Raw genomic sequence first — 26,400 nt, 5'->3', positions numbered from 1 at the left:
TCGTTACAAAAATTGGTACTCGCCTGCGGGATTCGAACATTGACACAGCCGCATCGCTCGAGTACCAGGCGTCTTATCCTTTAGGCCAAGGCAACTTCAATATATATGTATGTTCTATCTGTAATTTAATGTCTCAAGTTAGCCGGGTTACCTTAATAGCAGGTGATCATTGAGCTAATTCATCAGGCTATGCAATAAAAATAAAAGAGACTAACTACATCAAGACATAAAGCAAACGTTCGGATTCCAGTGGAATTGCTCACGGCGCGACGGACCGCCGACCGCACCGGCTATTTCGGTGAAAATAAATAAATATACGCGCGAGCAGCCACACTCGCACCGACATCGCCCGAATTAAAGTAATACTAGATATGAAATCTTTGGTTTGTTTGTTAGCGATACACGAAACACACTATTCGTCTCGACTTGACATATCGATAGGTGAAAGGCTTATTTCTTTTAAGCAACATTTTCCGAGTCTTTCCAGAAGAACCATTTCAAAATTTAAAATTCGGAAAATAATATCATAACAAAATTACTTCTACAGCTATTTGAGCGGACTAAAATTAAGATACCAAATAAAATGGAGCTTTAATTACATACATACAAAGATAAATGTCGCCTGTTGAGTCGTTTAAACCAAAAATCTCTAAAGTGTTTGATCATCATGACCATTGAGTTTCTCGTCGGATTTTCTTAGTGGGTTGCGATTTCGGTCCGGTAGTAGATTCTGCGAAGCACTGCTCTTATTAGAGCTAGTGTTAGCAATTCTCGCAGGTTGAGCCCGTGTGGTCACCTACCGGTCTGTGCGAAGTTGGAATAGCCTCTTATGCTACCAACAAATAGGTGGAAAAAAAAGGGAATAGCCTTCTACCTCTTATGGACAACGGCATTTAGACCGTGACTTGAAAGTCTTAGAGTCTCTTAAATATCTATTTAAAATAATTATAGTTAACAACTCTTCCATTATATTTATATCTTCGACTGCAGTACGACAATCCGTCCAAATATAGAGGCACTTGATAACGATGTATTAGAGGAATCAATGTTTCACGTCCGCTCCGGTAAGTGTTCCATATTTAAAATATAAATCCGAGCGATGATCGACGTCTCGAGCGCGCCTTGTGTCGACTTTTGCGATTCGATTTTTTTAATTTTTTTGGAGTTTACTCCTTTAGAATCGATTTACATATATAGGCCCGGGGTATGAAAATTATGGGGACCAAAATCGTACTAGCATGTCACACGAAATGCGTTATGCGCATGTCACACGAAATGCGCGCCGGGCTGCTGCGCCGGCAGTCCGCCACAAAGCCTCGTACTGATCGCGCGTTTCTCTCATTATTGTATTTTCATATATTTGTTAGTCGTTTGTTTTGTGTCTCGTTAATTTGTTAATAATCTGTAGTGTATCGTGTTGTCGTAATATAGAACTATTTCTCGTATTGTTTCGTTTAATTTTTTATATCCAGTAAACTCCAGTCGTGCGTCGGAGCGGACACACACACTTTTTTTTTTTTAATGTCACGGTCTTTATTTTATATTATTGTTTTGTTTTGTCCATTATTCAAGCAAAGGGAAAGTAGCGCGTACAGGCAAATCTTTCGCAATTAATTATGAAGCCACCTTGTGGTTGCACGAAAAGTGAAATATAATGAAAATAAATCGAATCAAGTGGGATGAAATATAATAGCCTCTTAGTAAAATGGTGGGCTTAAATATGTTCCTACATTATAATTTGTTTTAAAAAAAACGATGTTTCTATGTTACTTCAAAACAATCATAAAATTTGGCAGCACATAATTATTAGTTGTATTTGAAATATCGTACTCATTATTAAAAGGGCGGACAGACTTGCTAATGTCAAAAAGTCGTTAAATTCGAATAAACCGAGCAAAGCGAGTCTCGTAATCTTCGGTGGAGTCTCAGTGACGCCCATCGCGTTATTTCGGCTTCCTGCTCGGGTGACCATCATTTCAGCTCGCAGGCCATAGTATACCTTTTTTTAATTTTTTTATGATTGAGAGGATTACTGGTGGCCGGAGGTCTGTAATGTCCCGTGGTTTCTTGAACAGCGAGTTTTCAAAAAATTTGCAAAATAGAAAAAAAACCCACCAATTTTTATCGCAAAGTAAATATGCATTCCGATCAACGTGGACTACCAGCCCACTGAGTTTCTCACCTTATCTTCTCAGTGGGTCGCGTTTCCGATCCGGTGGTAGATTCTGCGATGCACTGCTCTTGCTAGGGCCAGTGTTAGCAATACTCCCGCTACAGCCCTGTGAACTCACTCACACGTCAAGGCTATCAGCATAGGTAGGAAAAAAAAAGTGGACCAGCCTTTGTAAAATCGAATTAAGATTTCGACATTACGTCTTAAAATACTTTCACGTAATTCATAGGAGGCTATGTATAGAATTAGATTACTGGTACTACGCTCATGACTACTACAATTATTAAGGTTTGGCCGGAATATCTCGAAATTTATGGCCACAATACACAAACGTGGGAACAGTATGCGACCGCGCATCATATCGAGCGGGCGTGGTTCGGGTTACGTTTTGTTTTTCACTTCCGAGCGCCGTTCAGACGTCGGACGCCGCAGAAAATTAGAAAATTTCCGGACAACACACAATCACCATTATTGTTTTGTTTTAACCGAGAACACTCGATGATTTATTCAAAATTCTGGCAACGAATCCAATGAACGAAAATCAAAGTACAGTAAAATCTCATTCGCGTTTTCACTATTAGCGGATTAAAAAGATGCAATCCCATTCCTATGTTCGCGATTAAAGATTTCTTTATTTACGGCTCTAATCGGTACATAAGCTTTTTTTTCTTTTTTATTATTTTTTATTGCTTAGATGGGTGGACGAACTCACAGCCCACCTGATGTTAAGTGGTTACCGGAGCCCATAGACATCTACGACGTAAATGCCGCCACCTACCTTGAGATATGAGTTCTAAGGTCTCAGTATAGTTACAACGGCTGCCCCACCCTTCAAACCGAAACGCGTTACTGCTTCACGGCAGAAACAGGCAGGGTGGTGGTACTTACCCGTGCGGACTCACAAGAGGTTCTAGCACCATTAAGAGAGCTTACCCATATTCACGGTTTCTGTATTAGCGGTATATTTACGGAACATATTATACTTCGCGAATAAGATGCTTTTACTGTATTTTACTAAAATTAGGACAACAACAAAAGTGTGAGATAACTCAATAAAGAGTTCACTAAATAATTTAATACACATTCTCGGTAATTAAACTCTAAATTAAATAGCCATGAACTATATATAAATTTCAATACAAAAAGCAACAAAGCCGCCGCCAAAAACACAGATAATCGATTTCGAGTGTGTCGATTGTAATGTGAATCGATTATCGGATACCCCGAGGTCCGTGTCACCCGTGACCAATCACTATAAGCCCCCAAACAATGGGTATTTCTTCATCAACGACAAAAACGGCAAATGTTGCCAACGAAATATGAAATTATGGAACTCTTAAATGTAATCGGATATACAGGGTGTGGTTTTCGATTCAAAATATAATATTACTTTGTTAGGTAGTGCAAAAAAGTTTAAGTCATGTTTAGGCAGCTACTCATAAATATAATTAATTGTGTGCCGCGACACACTAACTGAATAAAAAATAGAAAATAAATTTTAATATATATGTATTAAAAATAGTGTAAGAAAAAAAATATTTTATTGTAAAAAAGCGTGGGTTGCTTTTCAGGATACTATAAAAATAACCCTTCTACTCATATCTGTTCATAAAATATTTATATCTACTGATACCATGCACCCCATGCTTTTTTTACAATAAAATTTTCATTAATAAATTTTCTATTTTTTAGTTGGATTTTCTATAAAAGCGTATTTTTTTAGTTTTTTTTAACTATTATTTATTACTTATTATTTAGTTATAATATAACTATTATTTAGTTAAATTTCAATTTTATCAATTTTTTTTAAATATTGAATATCCGTTACATACTAACATACATACGTCTGAAACTAATAAAAACGTATTAACAAATACAACATCCTGTATAGTGCGTCGTCTCAGCAGGGGTGTACCAGCCGCCAGCGGGACATGGGCGCCGGCCAAACCTTTGCTCTTCGTACCTTACTTCAATGATATTCTTCTATTAGCGTTAAGTCTGGTGACGAAATGCTTGACCAATTTTTTTTATTGCCTTATAGGCAGACGAGCATTCGGCCTATCTGGTAGTGAGTGGTGGTGGTATTTACTGGTGGTAGGACGTCTTGTGAGTCAGTAATGTAAAGCAGTACTGCATTTCGGATTGAAGGGTGGAGCCGTTTAAAGGGTGGCGCATTTACGTTGTAGATGTCTATGGGCTCCAGTAACCACTTAGCACCAGGTGGGCTGTCAGGTTGTCCACCCATCTAAGCAATAAAAAATAAAATAAAAAATAAAAAAAATACTCTCCATTCTTTTAATATAGTTTTACAGCTCTATTTAATTAAACTAATGTAAATCTAGACTGTGGTATATCGGTTGCTTCTAGATTTATGCCGCAAATCAGGTAATTACTATCGGAAGAATTCGAAAAGGTATTTTTGAAGGGCTTGAGACGAGACACGTTGGTGTTGGTATCTTAGTGACACCGTAGATGACGGCTGCCTACTAAGTTAAAACGTGAAATACAATGTACATACTTACATTGAGATACAGGGTGCTCTATTTAATTTAGCATGTACCTATTGTCAAGCCGTGATGTCTATTTGCTCTGGTAACCACTTAACACTAGACGGGCCGTATCTACAAAAATTAAGAAGACCATTTTTTTTAGTTATAGTAAAAAAAACTCCTATGCCCTTAATTAACAGATAAAAAGAATATATTTATTTATTTATTTCTCGACCAATAACATCGGCAAATTTATACAAACAGCGTTTAAAAGTTTCCGTCACTCGACACCGTAAAAAGCTCGAGAAGACGTTAAAAGCTTTTAATATGCGGTGACAGTTGACAAGCGCGTCCGCGTCGCTACCGGGAGGAGGGTCCGTTATCTGATACTCATGCTATGGCTAATTTAAGACCCCGTACATTGGCTATATTCAGAGCCGCGCAGAAGAGTGGAGCGCAGGATTGAAGAGATGTTTGAAAAACAGGATACTAGAATACTAGACGGTTGCAAGATTCACGTCGGTAACCACTTAGCACTGGGTGGGGGCATTCGTCCCAGTAATCAAAAAACCTCACTGGTGGTAGGACGTCTTGTGCGGGCTTTGAACACCGGTGCATCTCTAGATACGAATGCACCGGGCGTCTTATCCTTTAGGCCACGACGACTTCAAATAAAGACGTTTTCGTATCCTCGCTCCTATTCTCATTGACTACATGCATCGATTTGAGGCTTTTTGTGTTGACCATCACCGCCAGAGCATCGCAGATGCCGACCTCCCACTTTATTTATTTTTTATTGCTTAGATGGGTGGACGAGCTCACAGCCCACCTGGTGTTAAGTGGTTACTGGAGCCCATAGTCATCTACAACGTAAACGCCACCCACCTTGAGATATAAGTTCTAAGGTCTCAAGTATAGTCACAACGGCTGCTCCACCCTTCAAGCCGAAACGCATTACTGCTTCACGTAAGAAATAGGCAGGGTGGTGGTACCTACCCGCGCGGACTCACAAGAGGTCCCACCACCAGTATCAACAACGTCCCATATCAACTTCCCCTTCCAATATCAACATATTAATATTCACGTAGGCAGCTTCTAAAGCTCTAGTAATTTACCTTAGTCGTAATTGACGAAGCGGGTTCGAAATTAAATGACAAAGTTAATCTTTTAAAGATGCATGACGGAATGACATCTTGGCTTTCACGGTGTCGGGGACGGCCTGGGTGGTAATCCTTCGGTTGGCCGTCTGCGAAGCTATCACTCGGAATCGGCTTGACTTAAAGTTTTGTTTGTTTTATGAACATATGTACCTACCAGTCGACGCTGCGAGTGAAATTACATTGAATCAAATCAATACGAAATTGAACCGACATTTTTAATTGTGCATGTTAATTGCAAAAGTAATACAGATTGTTATTAATTCGTTGCCGGAAGGTACCGAACAAATTTGATTTTAGTGTTTCATCGTTGTTTGAAGTGAAAATTCGATGTTTTTTATTTTTTTTATTGCTTAGATGGGTGGACGAGCTCGCAGCCCACCTGGTGTTAAGTGGTTATTGGAGCCCATAGACATCTACAATGTAAATGCGCCATCCACCTTGAGATATAAGTTCTAAGGTCTCAGTATAGTTACAACGGCTACCCCACCCTTCAAACTGAAATGCATTACTACTTCACGGCAGAAATAGGCTGGGTGCTGGTACCTACCCGTGCGGACTCACAATAGGTCCTGCCACCAGTGAAACGATGAAACGAAAAAGCGACACTAGAAAGAGACAAACATATATTATTATAATTATTTACGCTTATTGGATTTAGTATGTGGTTCAATAAGATAGCATATTTTCTATATTAGGTGAGTGGTTACCGTCGCTCGTAGATTTCAGCACAAGCCTCGTTTGAAGAAGGCCATCTCATAGCGGAAAAAATTGTAGAGGGACGCTCATTCCAAAGCCGGATTGAGAATGAGCTTATTTATGTTGTGTAATAATTATCTATATCTTTAAACTGAAGAAGAGAGGGATGCTCGTTATTACAACGCAATTGAGATTTCGACCTTATATCTGAATATGGACGGTATCATTTGCGTTATAGTATCGACGTGACCCGATAACGACTTCAAAATTGGAAAACTAGGAAGATGCTACTACCATAAACAGATAATGAGTCAATAGCGACAGTAACTAGAGGAAACCGGATCCGTTTACCTGCGCATGTCCAAAAAAAAAAAAAAAATCACACATCAAACCCGCGGCCTTCTAAAGTGCCTGCTTTGACTCGCCGCCTCCAATCAACGTCATTAAAACATAATTGCTTCGGATCGTATAGTGACAGTGTCATTGTCATCCGTGTGTCACAAAAAGCGGGATCTTGACGCGTCATGGCGTCTGATGAGTGCTCGCATGCCTTGCGACTCACCTCTCCTTTGTTGGGCTCGGTTATTTTATCAAAGACTCGTTGATATGATATTTTTATATAAAATTCTATTGAAAAAACTGAAGTCATAAGATATAGATGTAGTCTGTGGGTGACGCTAATACCATAGACTATATAAAACTGCCATAGACTATACACAAATACTGCGACCTTTGAATTGTCAAATATTAAGTGAAAAGTGTTTTTTTTTGTTCAATTTGCATTGCTCACGATCATGAGCGAACGTAACTACTTACCATGAGGTGGATCATATGTAAATCTGGTTGCTCTGGCAATACATTAAGAGTATAGTTGATTGTTCCATATCCCGAACTTTAGCTTAAGTAACTATAGAATCGGACCGATCTAGTAATTCCCGTACATGGCGGCAAAGGGATTTTTTTTGACTACCGTCTTATGCCAACGATAGCATAACCAAGGAGGGCTAACTTCAGAAGAGCGAATGGTCGTGGAACTCATACCAAAGCAGCATGATAGGAAGGTTAGAAGAAGAAGCATTCATAAAACTCCGTTCTTAGTGATTAACTCTTGACAGAGTGCTCGTGGTTGATGACTCTTAGCCCACTGAGTTTCTCGCCGGATCTTCTCAGTGGGTCGCGTTTCCGATCTGGTGGTAGATTCTGCGAAGCACGACTCTTGCTAGGTTTCGTGTTAGCAACGTCGTCAGGTTTGAGCCCCGTGAGCTCACCTACTAGTTAAGGTTACGCTGAAATAGCCTCTCAAGGCTATCAACTAAGGTAGGAAAAAAAAAGATGATGCTGCATTTTTATCAGCCAAAGCAGCCTCCGCGATGTGCCTCCGTATGGTGCGGTCCTCAACGTCTCTGGAACTTTCGACCAGGTCTGTGCTGGAGATCGACCGCATGACCGCCTGCCCTCCAATTATCCTTGTCCTATGCAGAGAAACAATTGTCACTTATTCTTACATTCGAATTAAACAATACCTTCAATACGGACTATATATGCTTGTTCATATTGACGCATCATTTTTCACGGGATCAACACCTTTTTTGCCGTTTTTAAATACTTACCTACATTTTTTTTTTTTTGAAATACCTTTTAATTAAAAACATCAGAAAGAAACGATTGGGAAGGTTTTTTTTTAACACAATATGTCGTTTAGAAATAATATGGAGAAAAAAAAAGCTTTTGTATCCCACTCCGATTTCCGTCAAACTGTTTTCGAACGATGACATTGCGAATCGCTTTAAGCCCTACGAAAACCGAATACGCTTATCACCAAGTAGCAAGGCTCAAATTCATTTGCACAAACCAAACCTGAGAAATCTGCGCTCGGATAATCCAAAAGGACTTTATGTTGTCACGCCGTGGGACGATTTTGCGTTGACCTTGAATCGTCACGAGACTCGAGGAATAAGCCGATGAAAATAAAATCGATAATTTTGCATGAAATCACTTTCTGGAGTGGCGCGACAGTTGGAGGCATTTTGGTTATTTTAATTTGGAATCGATTTTTTTTATGTGAATCGAGATTCAGACTCTACTAATCATTTTAGGGTGTGAAGATATAAGTAATTGCTGCAGATTCCATGGACTGCCTTTAGCACCAATGTGTTAATCCTAAAAGAACTAAATATTAAAATTCGTCTTTCTACAAGGTGCCTTCGTAGAGTACCTACTGGAATTCTTTGAACTCATCGCTCGAAAGGAGTGCCACATTCTTGAATAGCTGGTTGTGATGGGCAGGATAGAAGGCAAATGTCCCACAGGAAGCAGACCCACGAGATGTAATAAAAATCAAACCCGCAAAATTATAATTTGCGCAACGACTGGTGGTAGAACTTCTTGTGAGCTCGTCCACCCATATAAGCAATTAAAAAAAAGATTAATAACAGTAAAGCCCACTCCATATTATCTATTCTCCTTCAACACGTGTCCACCCTGCTATGTGTAGGTCTCTTGAATTGTACTCCATTCTTTTCGGTCTCTTGGCGTTCGCATCAAGTCCTTATCGATGACCAGATATCCAGAGTATCTGGATCCTGGATCTGGATACCTATATGTAACCTCTACATGATTTACGACAGATATCTCAAAGAGGCTATAATAAGTTATACAGGTGACACATATATGGTATTTTGAATATTCAAAGATATGAAACAATAAGAACTGGTGAAGCTATAGCTTTAAATACTGTTTCTCTTTTCATACAACTCAGTTTGTGCCATAGTTTTACTGGGCTAAACTTTCTTTTATGGTGAATAAAATAATACATTATATTGTTGTTATTTATCTAATATCTACTAGGTAATAGATAAATAAATAAAATACCGGTTCACAAACATGAGAGAAGAAGATACTTATATAAATGTTTCGACTCTACCTATTTTAATGTAAATTTGTATTTTTGAAATCGATTCTATTTGAATAAAATATTTTCGAAATATATTATTATATAGGTAGGTATACAAGTAATGAGTTGGACAATTGGATACCTGGGCACCGTTAAATTATATTTATTGTCACTAGCTTTTACTATTCGCCGATAGATGCCGCTACCTTTAATTTTGAGAAATACTTCGTCCTAGTTTTTCGTGAAACAGAAATTCAATGATCAGGTCCAATAGACTGTTGTTGAGAATACGGTATACTTATTTTTTTATTTTGGAGAAGAAAGAATTGATTGCCTAAGTAATTTTTTTGAATCATTGTCAAACTAGTCGACCCTTCAATTAATCACAAAAACACCAATACCTAAACGGATCTTCTATATTATCATGTTTCAATGTGGCGGCATAACGTCAGATGTCCCAGAAAGTAGTTGAAACTAAAACAAATCTTAGCCCATTGACCGACAGAACAATTTCCTTTTACGAATAATGTTAGTGCAATTTATGTAATACGACAAAATTCAACGCCATCTATTGTTTAATATCGGAACTACTCTAATAAAAATCTATTTTGTCTGCACATAAACGAAATTTTTATCTATAAATGTTTAAATAGGTGTTAAAACACGTGTTTTTCACTTAGTGCTACCTAACAATATAATAAGTTCGAGATCAGGCTATAGTGCCTACCTATGTCACCTACACAATAAATAGTTTTATGTCTATTAGGAGCACTGCATGGTTTTAAGTGGTCACTAACCTCCAGCAGTGAAGACGAAACCTCAATCATATTAATAAGAATATTCATTGTTCTAATATAATTCAACCTCATCTCTCAAAGTAGGCTAGGCCGTATAACATAGCAATTCCAATTCCAAATTTAAAACTTCCAAACCTTCTCAATAATTCCATTTCGAGAATGTTCTAAGCGCGTACGAAGATATATTCCTTCAAGAATCGTCTGAGTCACGTCCGTCATCACGTCTTTTTAAAGGCAGGTGGTAGTTGAGCACCTGGAACCGCAGGGGACACGTATCATCTGCAATGCGTTCCTCCTATTGATCAACAAAAGACAATCATACGTATGTATGTATTTTTTTAATAAACACTTTTTGAAACATCACGTTCGTGACGTCATCATTGATGTCAAAAAAAAACATTTCTAATAATAATTGAATTTTAGAAGCATTTCTAGTACAACACAGCCTTAATAGATAATGTAAATTTTAAAAATAGAATCGAATTTTAAAAAAACAAATGATATTTAATTCTAAAATAGCTGTTTTTTATGTTCAACAAAATATAAAGTGTTATCAATCTTATTTTCATCATGGTAAGGCTTAGAATACCATAATCTCAGTGTTCTAAGAATGCGGGCGTTGAACTCGGAACTTGTCCTGTTGTCACCCGATGTCATTGGACGTGCGCGACGCCTGCCATTGGTCGGAATTGTCGCGGGCGGTAGCGCGACATCTCTGATTGGTCTATTTTGTCACACGATAGGCGTGCACTTCGATGTTCAAATTTAAACATTCTTTCTTACACTGATAAGCATCAACAGGTAGCGTCTACTATGTACTGACACTCGGTCCTAATAGATAAATCACCAAAGAAACATTTTATTTCAAGAACATTCTAAATTTAAATCAGCAGCTTTACGATTTTTTATTAGCAAATTTGAATTTCGAACTACTCTAGAGTTGGGAATACGGATTATTCAACAGAATAAAATTCAGTAACAGGTAGGTATATATAGACTTGTTGTTTCACTATTGACACAAAAAGTTGCTAGGTAAGTTAAATACTAAGAAACCATCCGATTGTTATTACGCAATACGTAAAGGTGTTCTTAGTGCTTAAAACAATGCTTTCCCGCATTTGTCCTAATTTCGCTCGGCGGGACGCGTGCGGGGATGTCGTCGGGCGCGGCGCGGGTAGCGGCAGTATTGATCGTGACACCCTGTCTCCCCAGCGATGAGCCATCTGGAAAAAAGTGCCTTGAACAAAAATAAAAAATAAAAACTGCTCTGGACTTTTAACGTATCTATTACCTACAGAAGATTATCTATCGGTGAGTTATTATTTGAGGAGGAAAGCGACTAGTTTCTTATCACGGGTTCAGTCACCGATGAACTGATTTTATTGGTAACGTGATACAATCCACCTTGACACTCAACTTTAAGGTCACAATTCCATTGACATATCAGGCTACCGTCCCCTTTTTTAATTAGAACAGTGATTTATTAGGTAATAGTACTTACGGTATGATACGATATATCATGGTTACGTGATATATCATAGTTCGGTGAATATGGAGAGTGCCTTAAATTATTCTTACAGTTCCTATGAAAACAGTTTTCTTAACATTTGATAACATTTCTATTACGATAGTCTCCCGACTCGTCGCATCGATCTTCGCATCAAATTAAGGCTGTGGTCTGACGGCATAGCATAGGTATAGGTAGGAGGGTGTATTGTAAACCCGCACGGATAGGCGCCACCATTCCGCCTATTTCGTCCGCGAAGCAGTCACGTATTTGAAGAGTAGGACAGCTATCACACAACACAATTGAGGCTGCGACTACATGCCTCAAGGTAGGTTGCAGCATTCACGTTCTGAACGACAAAAGCGCCACTAAATGTACAATTGCATATATCTTTATATTTATGGTCTTTAAAAAACCTTCACTATTTTATTAATAAAAATAGTCGGGTACTTGAACATATTGTTAATACGATTCAATTAAAAGGCTTCTGTTTTAAGCGAACGTTGTAAATAAAAACTCTATAGCTTTATGTCACAACTAATTGCGTTTTTCATTTTGACTTCGATTAAGGGAATCCGATCCTTATTGTTGAGCGCGATAGAGTTGTTTTGTCCGATTCTCGAAATCGTTCGGACGGGTCGGCATTTCGTTACACCGTTATGTAATAAAATAATAATATTAAATTTATATATAAATAATATTTTATTAGATTCAATATGTACATGTTTTTCCAGTTTTATTTTTTATTTTTTGTTCATTCGCCCGGTTTCAAAGGCTCGATTCCTAATCCATATCTTCTACATGATGATGAGTATCTATCTACACGTCATTAGCTTGTTTCGATAGGAACAGCTTATTTTGTTGTTTATTATGAAGACAGGTGACTGTAACTCAATGATATTTAGATTTCGATGGCATGTCAATGTCAATACCTTTTGGCATCAATCCGCTTAATATCGAGAGGATCGTGTGTTTGCCAATTTAAGTGGTTTTAAAAAATAGATTGAATAGTATTTACATTCGTGTTTAATTACCACTTAAGAAAATTGAAAATTGAGAAAACAATAGAAAAAATAATGGTGTTTATGTTGTAAGAACAGTAAGTAAAAAACATTCGAAAAGAATAATTAAAACATCAACCAATTAGGCATTTTCTTCTTATTTTAGTGATTACTTCTTCTTTGTCTTTTAAGAATGCAATTGGCCAATTACCATTGTTGCCAGTGTCAACTTTACAAAAGTCTTCAGTTGTTAAATACATAGTTACATATTTTGTTATAGGTATAATAAAAGACTTGAAGTGAATTGAGAGGAAATTGATTGCGACTTTAAAATGAAACAAGATTAGATGGGATGGAAAAAACTCTCGTTAAAATTGATGGTTATTTAATCGATGCTATAAAGTCGCTTCACTATAAATTTCGTCGACGAAGCCGTGCTTCAGTGCGTTCATATGTCCCGGAAAATGTTGCCTTCTATCAAAAAGCGCAAGATAGAATATCTCGGCCACGTGCTCAGGAACGATCGATACATGCTGCTGCAGTTGATAATGATGGGCAAAGTGGACGGAAAGAGACGTGCTGGGCGAAGAAAAAGTCATGGCTCCGGAATATCCGGGAGTGGACCGGTATTGTCTCCGTCGAACAGCTGTTCCGGCTGGCTGCTGACAGAAATACAGGAAGCTAACGGCTAACCTTCAGGATTGAAGAGGCACTGGAAGAAGAAGAATAAAGTCGCTGGATGTGGCTTCTCGGGTTCGTCCAAAAAGTCCTAAAACATACTTAAAATAGGTTAGTAAAATAAAGAAAATCTAGCGACTTCTTACGAGCTAATTCTAGGTATTGGATTTAAATAAGCGGCAAAAGCATCCCGTGTAACGTACGGCCACGAGCCAGGATTAAAAGCATAAAACGGATCGATAAAGTTCGATTTGTTCGAGTCTAGGTCGCGACGGTGGCGACGCGCCGCAGCCCCGCCCGGAACTAAACGCATTAGCCATCCACCGCTGAGCAGTAATTTGTTGAATTTATTACCAACGTTTAATGGCTTATCAATCGCATGTGATATATCGAATAATCAGACCTGTGATTTCCGAGTATCGAGACGTATTTTAAGCGCGGCAAAGGGAATACGTTTTTTAAAAAAAACAAGTTCAAGGTTTACACGCTTTAGCTCTAATAAATTCAAATTATGAAATTCGAATGTAACGTACCAAATTTGAATGGTAATGTGACGTGAGCCACAGTAACAAAATACTGACCGACGTAATACAAAATGACTTAGGTACATCTGGCCTCTCATTCATATTTCGAACAATACCGAATCAGTATCGATTTTTTATGAATGTATCGGTAGAAGTAAACATGATTTAGAGTACACGCGCGTGTTCCGCTCAGGTGGCCTCACGGCGCATCTGCTTATTGTTAATAACGTATTGTTGACCCTCTGTCATAACGCGACTGTGGCGGGACGAGAACATTTACAGATGTTCGAAATTTGAATACCTATGTTTTTTTTAAAATACTAGTTAAGCAGTTCACATTGCGTTTCTTGTGTTCATTTTTCGACTTTTTTTAAATACTGTAGGTATCTACTCATAATATTTTGTATTCGTTCACAAATAGACTAATATTGAAACGCATTAGTGTCGAGATCCGACAGCGCTACTTCGAAATCGATTAAGGAATTTATGTTTATTTACAACATCTTTTACATATATATGTATTTTTTTTATATATATTAATTAACCTGTAAATTAATACGAAAAGGCTAGAAGATCATATCGGAATTTTATACCTATATTCTTCTATAGATATGATGAGAACTAAACTAAGCATAAGGTTAACAGTACAGTGATTAGAGTTATTATTAGAAAGATACAATCTTAACACTATTATACAACTGAGTCTGCTAAAGCTCGCTGGCGTTTTCCAGTATTCTTACTAAGCATATTTCCTTTCAATCGCGACAACATCAGTCACTGAAGCGGGCTTCTCATTTGCCCCCTTAAGCCCTTGCCCGAAGTAAATACGACAGGAGATAAAATCTTATATTAATCAAAAAAACTTAGTCCTGTAGATCTTAGCTACCTACCTAACTGCTTCCTATGTAAAGCGCTATTATAGTAATTTTGAAGTAAATATGTTTTTTTGTATTAAAAAGGCAGTTACCGACCGTTTCAATTCTTAATTCAAACAAACAACGGTGCTAAAGTACAAAAAAAAACGTCTCGAAAAAACATTCATTTCCCTCGTTTAAAAAAAGAACAGGATGCCCGAAACATCCTTCACGTATTAATCCTTTTTGTGCTCCAAAAAAAACATTAACCTATTCATATCAATAGCGCGATGACGAATTAAATGATACGTCCCCTAAACAACACAATGGGATCCGTTAGATGCATTAATATTACGGCAACAACACTATCCCCTTGTGTGCTGGCAACACGGGACTATTGACGATTTTATTGTTCTAGTTTTTTTTTCAAGCGCTGATAACACTGGAGCGCGTTCACACGGCTGACGCTGACGCGGCTCTTTCGTTGACGCGTGTGATATATCAGTAGGTGTTTACTGCAAGAGGTCGTAAAACGAAATTGTAAATTCGATTGTTATAGGCCCTTTAAATAATATATACAAAGAGTTGATTAGGCAGATATAAATACCACACTAGTACCAGGTAGGCATTTTCTAAAAAAACGGAAAGAACAGTGGTGAAATTTATTTATGAAGTTTTACGAAAATTACGTGAGACTTTTTAAAAAGACAGGTACTTAAATATATTTTTATTTACATGTCAATACAAATATTATTCAGTTGTTTGGTCCATCGGATTTTATAAAATGAGTTCGATTTTTTTTACTTATGTCATTAAAAGAACATCTTCGATAGTCACACGCGCCAGTGTGAACGCATCCGAATTTTCAAATGTCACGGTTCATTCATCGCCTCCGCGAATAATAAACGAATAACATTCTTTTTTTGAAATTGGAGCACGACGAAGAAAAACAATAATATTTTTAAGTTTGGAACGTTTTCCAAACAAATCCTTCGTATTTTGATTACGAATACGTCGATTCTCAGGGAAAAATAGTCGGTCTAATTTTTTGGCGGGAACGCGAACAACAATGTCCTATGAATAGTTTTATTTTATTAATTTAGTCTTTCGACGTTGTCTGTGACTCCAAATCAGCATATAGCCATTACCTAGATCCCGTCTATGTATGTAAATAACTTCACGAATTGTAAATTGTACTGGTGTAAGTAGGTACCGAAATAATATTGGTCCATTATTATAAGGGCTAGATTGTTTTTTAACCGACTTCAAAAAAAAATGGGGGTTCTTAATTCAACTGTATGTGTTTTTTTATGTTTGTTACCTCATAACTTTTGACTGGGTGAAACGATTTTGATGATTTTTTTATTTATTAGAAAGCTGACGCTTTCCGTGTGGTCCTATTTCAATTTAGTCACGTCTGATAGTGGTATCCACGAGAAAACCATATAAGTCTTAAAATTGCATTAAGTACTTGCGCGACAAATAGATGAATAACTCAATATCATGCCAACCGATTTCGATGATTACCTATTGTTTTTAGTGTATATATTTATATATATATTTTTAATATCTTATTTTTTCTATTTGAAGTCGATTTTTGTTAAAGCATATGTCTATTAACAATTATATTTTAAGATATACAAAGGTTTTTTATTGTGTGTGTGCGTGCGTTCGTGTGTGATTTTATAGTAATCTATTATAAATGTTTACAATTCTGGTTCGTTCTTCGCTTAGAAGAAGACGCGAAGAGGTTTCCTTTCAAAATAAGCAGCAATTTTTCCGTTTTTTGTTTGTTTCGTTAATAAATATGAATGTTAGCAAATATGTAAAATGAACTATAAATTTGATTTTTATTGAACCATCTTTTGTAGACTCGAATTGTGTATTATCTAATACCTACTGTTCTAAAAGAAATTATTGAGCGTTCTGAAAAATCATCATTAGGTTAATATAAACACTACTAAGTAAGTAAGTTTGTTGAAAATATCACTCAATGAAATATGTATAATTACTAGTCGTTTCGGGCGTATTAATATTTCACTGAATTAAGTGTTTCCTGTCTACCCCGAGGGGCAAAGGTGTGAGGACGTGAAACTGAAATTAAATATTCTTGGGAAGTCAGATTTTTACACCTAAACGCTTACACTCGATCATTATGTAATAATGATTAAAAAAAAAGTCGATTTTTAAAACTACCTAACAAACCAAAGTTATGGTAATATTCAATTGATTAGTCTGACAACTCGTAACACGGGAGTATATCCTTCTTACACGGCCACACCGCCCGCGGCCGACACAACGCGCATAATTACAGAGATCACATTTACAAATGTAAATGTACTCGAATGTACTCCGGCCATAAATCATGGCGCGGTCATCAGCCGCCCGCGGGTTTTAAGTTCCAAAAACGATCGACCTCTACCGCAACTGAGTTTGATACTTCAAAGAGATCTACTTAAATCGGTTATATTTGTTAAGTCCAGTATCATAAGACCTCTAACTGGATTGGCTGATGTTTTCAGCATAGCTCCAAGTATGATGGTATTGTGTGATTGTAATAAGTGTAGCAGCGGACATTGTGCGTTCGTTTTTTAAATCGCTGTGAACAAATCTGACAGCTGCGTAATGTTGCCATGTGCGTGGATTATGTGGGGCTTAGCTTTTAAATGTGTACGATAGTTATGTGCCTACCTTTTACAATGATAATAAATAAAAATCGAATAAAACTCATTCAAATGTACTTATACTGGTGCTAATGATTTTCTACCGTGAATTAGCTTTATTTTAAGCCTTTCTGTATCTATACATAATATAAATAAAATTGGAGTGTCTGTTTCTAATATTGAAATAGCCTCTTTTTACTACATGCATATGAATATATATACGGTACATACACCAAAATAACATTTTTTACAATTTTTGTCTGTCTGTCTGTTTGTTCCGGCTAATCTCTGGAACGGCTGGATCGATTTTGACGGGACTTTCACTGATAGGTAGCTGATGATATAAGGAGTAACTTAGGCTACTTTTTTAGACTAGCTTCGCCCCGCGGGACTCAGCTATCAATAATAAAATTTAATGTTTCCAAAGCGAAGCGAGGGCGGGTCGTTAGTAATATAATATTTTTAAAGCTGGTTAATGAAAAACACTGTAATGTCGTCGCGAAGGTCGTTCTTGGATGATGAAGAGCAGATACCTATTCTTCAAGCAAACAGATAAAGACATAAATAGCGGATAGCTAACTACATAGCTAGATTTACAAATTTTTTTAAGGATGAGATTTCAATTTGACAATCTAAATGACTTTACGCTTCTTTTATTTCACGATTCGTTAAAAGTACGTATTCCGTGTATTATGACGTCATATTCCCGCAACTGTCAGCGAACGTCGTCCAGTATATCGTGACCCGGCGCTATCGATGTGTTCGAGGAAATTGTTCCTTATCTTCACATCAAAACGCTTACACGTATCGATTAGAAGTTTATCTGATTGATTTATTGCGATTTTAAATTGCAGAACAGAAATGTTTTAAGTCTTAAAATGGTTTTCTGCTCGGGCGAACCAGGTCGCTTTAAGTGGGTACCGGATAGACATCACAACATGGATCATGGCATCCTGAAACACGAGGAAAAAATCTCAGTTGTATAGTATAACGACTGTTTCGCCCTTAGAACCGGAGATCTGACTGCTTCGCCGCAAAAATAGACGAGCTGGTGGTTTCTATCCGCTTGGGCTCACAAGACGCCTTATCACCAATAAATAAGTAACTAGTTTTAGTATACTTGTGTCGCATATAGGTAATCGCATTTTATCCGGTCACCATCCTCGTCGAACCCATCACTTGTGACGAAGGGCTCGACGAGCGAATTAGCCCACAGATACAGCCCACTGAGTTTCTCGCCGGATCTTCTCAGCGGGTCGCGTATCCGATCCGGTGGTAGATTCTGCGAAGCACTGCTCTTGCTAGGGCCAGTGTTAGCAACACTCTGATTTGAGCCCCGTGAGCTCACCTACACGTTAGGACGTAGCTGATATAGCCTCACAAGGCTATCAGCATAAATAGGAAAAAAAAAGCATTTTATCAAATTTTAATAAACTATGCATAACATTTCTGAACACATCTTAACAATTAACAACAATCTAATCGCTTGAAACCTCGGAGGATTATTCCATCGTCACTGGTAGCGGGCTCACAGGGCTCAGCTTGAGATACTTTACTAACATCTGCCCTAGCAAGAGCAGTGCTTCGCTCAATCTACCATCGAATTAGAATCGCGACCCGCTGAGAAGATCCGGCGAGAAACTCAGCGTGTTGCGTCTGTCGGTGAGGTTAGACGTCGCTTGGAGGTTGGACACTCTTCGTTGCATTTAATTATTTAGACCAGAACGGTGACTAGTTCTTGGAACGCTCAGAGAATTGTTCGGGAAGATCCAATAAGACACGTTTAGGCCTAACATTCGAACAATGTCACGGCCGCCTTATCCTTAACATTAAGTGCGTCATCTTACCTACAATTAAAATGGCATCAACTTTAAAAAACTTCTAACTTAAAACCTAATATGGACTGTTTTTGCTAACACTCCACATAATTACATCGAAAAAAATAAAAAAGTTATTCGATATTTGGCAACACCAAAAAACGTAACAGGGTTGTCTAATAGAAAATGTATATGTGTCAATTGTCAAATCAAAAATAATGTGTCAAAAATAATGTCAAATCAAAAATTTAAAATAAATTAAAATCTTTTGAGGTAGATAGGTAGGTATAGGTGGACTGTTTAGTTGTGAGCACGTTATAGACGCGGTCGCCAGCGCGGCCCCAAAAACAGCGTAATGAGCTCGCAGTTTCGCTCGCACGTTCCTGTACTTTTTATTTGCTCCAATCAATTCTAAAACGAGGGGCCATCGACGAAGTAATGTTTGGAAGTGCGATCGACCGGAATACAAAATGGCCGCCGACTTTTAATTGTACCTTTCAATCTGTGGCTTGTGATTACATTTTTTATTGTTGTTCACATTTATGTGTTCGATACGTGAAAACGTACCGGGGAAAAGACTTAGCCGTGAAAATATCATTTCATAAATGTGTATTTGTAACTCATATTTTTTTATGCCTGATTTGTGGGTATCTCATCATTTGACAGGAAAAACTTTTTCAAACAAGTAATTTTTAATCACAGCACCTAATTATTACTATAGAATTCAATTATATTAGTATTAACAAGTTTTATTTTATTAATAGCATTAGTTTTATTCTATTAATGTTTCTTTAGATTTACGTATGATAGTCGCTCATTAACCGGTAAGTCAAATTACACTAATGTTGTAAAATGTAACGTTAAGATCCTCTCGGATTTTAGAAATATTCCAAAAAGACCGTTGAATTCTTTTCATTTAATTCCATAATAAATTTCACTTAATTTCATTACTTCCAATTTAGTCTTCATACAACAAACATAGCTTGAAATGGAAAAAATATGGATGAATGGGATACGTTTCCTTTGCCTGTGTAATGGTCGAAAATACTTTAAGCAGTTTCACAGAATACACGGATGATTTTTTTTTAAGTGATTTTATGACCTGGTAACTAAGACCTTCAAGTCATGTCTTATTGTAATTTATATTCTTATTTTTACGAAAAATGATAATATGGAGTGAAATGCAATGAAAATGATTAATTTGAGACATTAATCAACTAGGATGAAATTAAATGAAATGAGATGATATGGGATGAAATATTATAATCTTAGTAAAATGGTGGTCATTTACTATGATTTTTTCATTGGACTTTTTGGAGGATCCCGAGAAGTTGCGTCCAGCGGCTTTGTTTCATTTTCCCATATTTGTGCACTTTCACAGATATTAAACAGTCAATAAGCCACCGTTATTACACATTTAAACCTGATCTACAAAGTAACTTATAAAAAGGGTTCAAAATAAAGCAACACTAACTAAAACTTTAAACATCAACGAAGAACCGATATTTTCCGCTAAATTGTCCGCTTGCAAGCAATTTATAGCGACAATGAGCGACAATAAAGCAATTTAGGGCGACAGCCGACAAGCGACGTTGACGCTGATTAATTGGCGCCGGTGTCGCGATGTCGCCGCGCGTGTGAACTCGACCTTATGACGGTAATGACATTTTCAAATAGGCTTCATTGAAATATTCGACTTTAGACTGACGTGTAATTTTGATCGTGTTTTTTTTTCTAGGCTACGGTACGTCATCGTACCAACTAAAGTTGAAATGCAAATGTTGTCTATGTCATTAAAATAGAGATAGGCAAAGACATTTTTTACAAACTGCCAAACGTGAACACACTACATTCATAATTATAAAATGTACAAATTATGTATTGTAACTTCCAAGACAATATTTTAGATAATTTTGTGATTCGATTTTGACAGCTTTAGCTTTAGCCGTTCGGAGCTTATAAAAGTTAAAAATTTCTCGAAACTTCGTTAGTTGTACTGGTTTAATTTATTTATTTATTTATCCCGTCTACTGCTAAGTAGTCAAAATCGCTCATGGAAATTAACAATGCCTAGGGGCTCAGCCAATCTACCATCCGAATTAATTAATTCTTATAATGTATATATTTATATATAATTATTTTTTCCTATCTACGCTGATAGCTTTGAGAGGCTATATCAGCGTTACCGGGTGAGTAGGTGAGCTCACTGGGGCTCAAACCTGACGAACTTGCTAACACTGACCCTAACAAGAGCAGGGCTTTGCGGAATCTATCACCAGATCGGAAAAGCGGCCCACTGAGAAGATCAGTGGGCTATAATCGTATAATTAAATATTCAATTCATTGGTGTTTTACTTATCATTTTGACGTTAAGTAAAGAAATAAGCAATGTCCATAGACTTTTGACTTTTATTTTTCGTTACAGTTTTCTATTCGTTCACGCACACATCTAAACAATTACAAGTATATACTAAACTTCCTTCATAATTTTATTTTAAAGAGACAATTGTATATCTTGTTTGTTTACATTTAAAAAGAAATGATCATCGTCGCGATCGCCGCCGGGTGTCCTCTGTTATCGCATTATGATAATATGCAAAAGCGGAAAATTACTGTGCGGACACACTCTGTAATTATTACGAGGACGATTCCTGTGTTGCCAGAATAAAAAAGAAACCAGAATCAATAGATTTTTAGGTGCAAATTATGCTTATCGATTTCCGGGAAAATCAGATGGGATTAAATAATATTTGTTTGCATTACTTTGTTAATGAAACTTCGACCTCATGTCTCAACGTGTGATGTCTATGGGCTTAGTGAACCACGTGCTTCTAATGAATAGAAAAATTAATAACTGTAAAATATAATACATTTTTTTTTAGAGTTGACATCAGCGTTACATTTGTAGTTTAAATAGAATATACATATGTAGCTTTCAAAAACAAAACAAAAACACGTTTAGATGATAAAACGAATAATAATTAATTTAACCTTTTTTACGATACGATACTGGTTAAAATATTAGAGCGAAGTTACAAAGTTATTGTATTGCCTGAAATTTGAAATGACGTTCAAAGATTCCGGTATATCGATACATACGAAAGCCACCAAAAGCATGTTTATGAAGAAATACCAAGACATAAACGTACTGAGTGACATTTGTACGACACGGCAGCAGTAGTAGCTCTATTTTTCCAACTGGAAAGGCAAAGGTTTCGTACCATACAGCCTAATCTTTTGTGTATTCTTTTTTATGAAAAATAATACGCAGCGAAATGAAATGAAGTTGATTAATTTGAAACGTTAATCAATTGACCTGAAATTAAATGAAATGAGATGAGATTATATGGTATGAAATATAATTACAAATTCAATAGTTATTTACTGAGCATTTTTCCGTGGATTCTTTTAATTTTCCCCGCATTTGTGCACTTTTACAGATACTAAGCAGTTAATAAACCACAAATATTACACATTTAAACCTGACGAAACACTAAATAGATAAAATAAAACAATTCACACAACTGCGCTCCTCGCGTTCCCGCCAAAAAGTCCTGTACAACACCACATTTTTTTAATTTGAGAATAGCCATTTCATATGTCACATGGCTAAGGTTATTCAAGTCGAGTGATACAAAAGAACACAGGTTGACAACATTAAACAAAGAGTACCTAAAGGCTGACAACATCGTAAAATGCAACGACATTCAACCACAGACAATTTCCTCGTTACAGCCAGCTTGACGCGTACTGGCTGGCTAATAGCTGTACAGTTAACACACCTATAATTTCACTTACTAATGAAGATAATTTAAAAAATAATAATGACCTTTTAACATTCCTTTTACAACTTTAGTCGTGTTTACGTGACGTTTCATTATTTTGTGACGTCACTCATTACTGTCTCAGTACTTTGCTATGGTGGTCTGAGAAAAATCTTTAATAAAATATGTATAATTATCGGGAGATGTTTTGAAATTTACAAAAAAATAAGAAAATATTTACAAAAGTAGTATGCATATTCCTTGAAATGTAAATGACAAGTAAAATTTTATTCTTGACTTTTTTATATCACTCACGTCTGTGCCTTAAAAACGACATTAAGATTTGATTCAATAAAATATTATTCTTATAACAAATTGAAAGTTGTTATGCAAAGAGATAAAATCTGTGTATTGTTAATCTTATTTACATTTTATCGTTACGTATTTACGGATTGATCCTGAATCTTTGAGCGGTGCCCAAAAAAATATTAGTTCGTTAATTCGTAGTCATAGTTTTTTTTTTAATTAGGCAATCGCGTTTATCTATTAATAATTACTTTTTAGGTTCTCAGTCACAATTCAATAATGTGTTGCTGTAAATCATTTACATCGTCAAATACTTTTATTTGACTAAAAAAGCTCTTTATGGAATGTAATTGCGGTGTAGTTTTTTTTTTTAAATCTAAATCTAATAAAATAAGGAAAATTATATTTAAGATATTTAAATCACGGTCCTGGACTGCTTGATGTTTTAAAAAGTAAAACATTGCACAAACAGATATTTTTTTATTACGGTCTAAGACGGTATAAGATCACATCACGAGGGATTCCTGTCGATTACAGACATCAGTGTTGCCATAGCGTAGTCGAGACCCACTTCGAAACGTGTGAGCTTAGTGCGAGTCCAGCCCACTGAGTTTCTCACCGGATCTTCTCAGTGGGTCGTGTTTCCGATCCGGTGGTAGATCCTGCGAAGCACTGCTCTTGTTAGGGCCAGTGTTAGCAACACTCCGGTTTGAGCCCCTACATGTTAGGGCAAAGCTGAAATAGCCTCTCAAGGCTATCAGCATAGTTAGGGGAAAAAAGAAAAGAGTTTGCCTATGTTTGCCGCTAGGGGCGCTGTTCCAACTGCATACAAATTTGAGTTAACTTTTACGCTATCGAGAACGTTAAAAAACTCGCACTAAACACACTGGATTGCATAAGTCAGCTCACGAATCGCGATGGTCAGTAGCAGTAACTTCAGTTCGGAGCCTAAGTTTTTAAGCGAATTTTACTAAGTGCGTAATTTTAAAACAATTGACTTTCAATATTCAGTGGCTTCGAAACATTTGAGTGCTTAATAGTTATCGTATTGAATCGTCCATTTGTCATTCAAAAGTGCAAGTACAAAAGACACAATTCGTCCAAATGTCGCCTGCTCGCTCTCGACAACCGCTAATGATATTCGACAAACCGCATAATATGCTGAATTTGTACAAATTGTTCGTAATTCATGCAATAATTCCCGACAATATCGACTTTCGAATTAAGATCACGCGATATAATGCCGGGCTTTTGTGAATAAAACAGACGGCGATGCGTTCGGTTTCCGTATGATATTAAAAGCTTCTATTTAATACATTTTATGTTACTTTTTATTTTACTGGTAGCAGGCTGTCTTGTGAGTCCGCACGGGTAGAGACCACCATCTTGCCTATTTCTGCCGTGAAGCAGTAATGCGTTTCGGCTTGAAGGGCAGGGCAGCCGTTGTACTGTTAAAACTAAGACCTTAGCTTGTATTAAGGTGGGTGACATTAAAGTTGTTGATGTCTATGGGCTCCGGTGACCACTTAACACCTGATGGACTGTAAGCTTATCTACCCATCATAGCAATAAAAAAATAAAAACAAAACTTAACAAATATTGCATTAAAAATATCGTTTCCTTTTTCCCCTTTTTATGGATACATTGATCGTAATGCAAGTAATTAATTAACTTATTAATTTCATATATGTAGATAGGCAATTTCGCTGTCATTTTAAGTGCAGTATTGTAATTCTTGCTCTTAATTGTCTACTAGTTTTCGAATATAAAACTATAGAAATTCTAAAGGGATGCCCAATCTATAAAAGTTTTATTAATAGGTATAGGTATATATAGGTATATATTTTTTGAAGAGTACTAATAATAGCAGAAATCTTTAATATTAAAGCTTAATCCGATGAAATGTAATTAAGCTTAAATTAAGAATAAAGCTTATCCGTTAAGCGAACTATTACCGGGTGGGGCATTTATTTGTTTGGGTTAACTACATTCGAAAGCAAATTTATTTATATTTGCATTAATTTTATTTAATTTCAACTGTCAAAAAAAATTAATTATAAAGAGAAAAAAAAACCGTTTGCTTCCTGCAAATAATATCAGCGTCATAGATAAATAAAAACTCGACGAAACTTCATTCGAAGAGCGCGCCATATTTGAGGAGCCCTCGTGCATACGAGCACCCATAGCAATTAACCCTTCGAAAGCGGCTCAGACCTTTATTAACCCTTTGCCATCCATTGTGTCAACTGTCACGAGAACTGAATTAAAAGTGGGCGGCATTATTTTTTTTTTCCTACGAAATGAAATAGTCAAGGATAGGGGCCCGAGTCGCTAATCACACAGTACAAAATGACAGCCATTTAAGCATATATTTTTTTTAGTTGCAGCGGGGGACATTTTGATTTTGACGTGTGGAATTTTAAATTTTGAATGTGTTTGATCAAGGCATAAATAATACTTCAATTTTGAAGGAGTTCGAAAAATATTCAAAGATAATTCTTTTTTTGATCCTAAATTTCAAATCTTAATGCGGTATGTTTGTTTTTTTTTTAATCGTATTGTCAACACATAGGCTCGGGAAGTCTAGATATTGGCATCGAAAACCATGATTCTGAATAGATTTCGTAAGCACGAGAATGAAATTAATTTTATTTATAATTTTTTCTCGAGCCATATGCGTAAACGTCGAGTCGTGTCATGTGCGCACAATGCGTAATGACAGCTCGTGAGCACTCAGGCTTGTTCAGATCAAGTTCGTGTGTCGTGTCGATTCGGTTCATTGTGATGGCCAAAATTTATGGTCTCTTGCATGACATTGTTGGCGCAGAGGCTGAAACGCGCGGGGGGAGGGGAGATTTCGTACCCTCAATAGCAACCCACAACTCGACTACACGTAACTTCACTATATCGCCTTTTCGCATTAAAACTGGTGGTAGGACCTCATGTGAGTCCGCACGGGTAGGTACCACCACCCTGCCTATTTCTGCTGTGAAGCAGTAATGCGTTTCGGTTTATATCGGTTATTTCAGTATATCTCGAGGTGGGTGGCGCATTTACGTTGTAGATGTCTACGGGCTC

At 36.8% G+C, this 26,400-nt stretch overlaps 1 long non-coding RNA gene across 1 annotated transcript in view; it reads left to right on the top strand.

Annotated features, from left to right (window-relative positions):
- The first annotated feature begins 1,152 nt into the window (after positions 1–1,152).
- Positions 1,153–26,400, top strand: part of LOC149500470 (uncharacterized) — a 62,226-nt gene continuing 36,978 nt past the window's right edge. Inside the window, exon 1 of the long non-coding RNA XR_016324866.1 lies at positions 1,153–1,523. This is a non-coding gene — a long non-coding RNA (uncharacterized LOC149500470). The remainder of the gene's footprint in view (positions 1,524–26,400) is intronic.

Source organism: Bombyx mandarina, chromosome 21 (assembly GCF_030267445.1).
Source record: "Bombyx mandarina strain Sakado chromosome 21, ASM3026744v2".
Classification (NCBI taxonomy): domain Eukaryota; kingdom Metazoa; phylum Arthropoda; class Insecta; order Lepidoptera; family Bombycidae; genus Bombyx; species Bombyx mandarina.
This window is presented reverse-complemented; position numbering and strand designations above follow the sequence as displayed.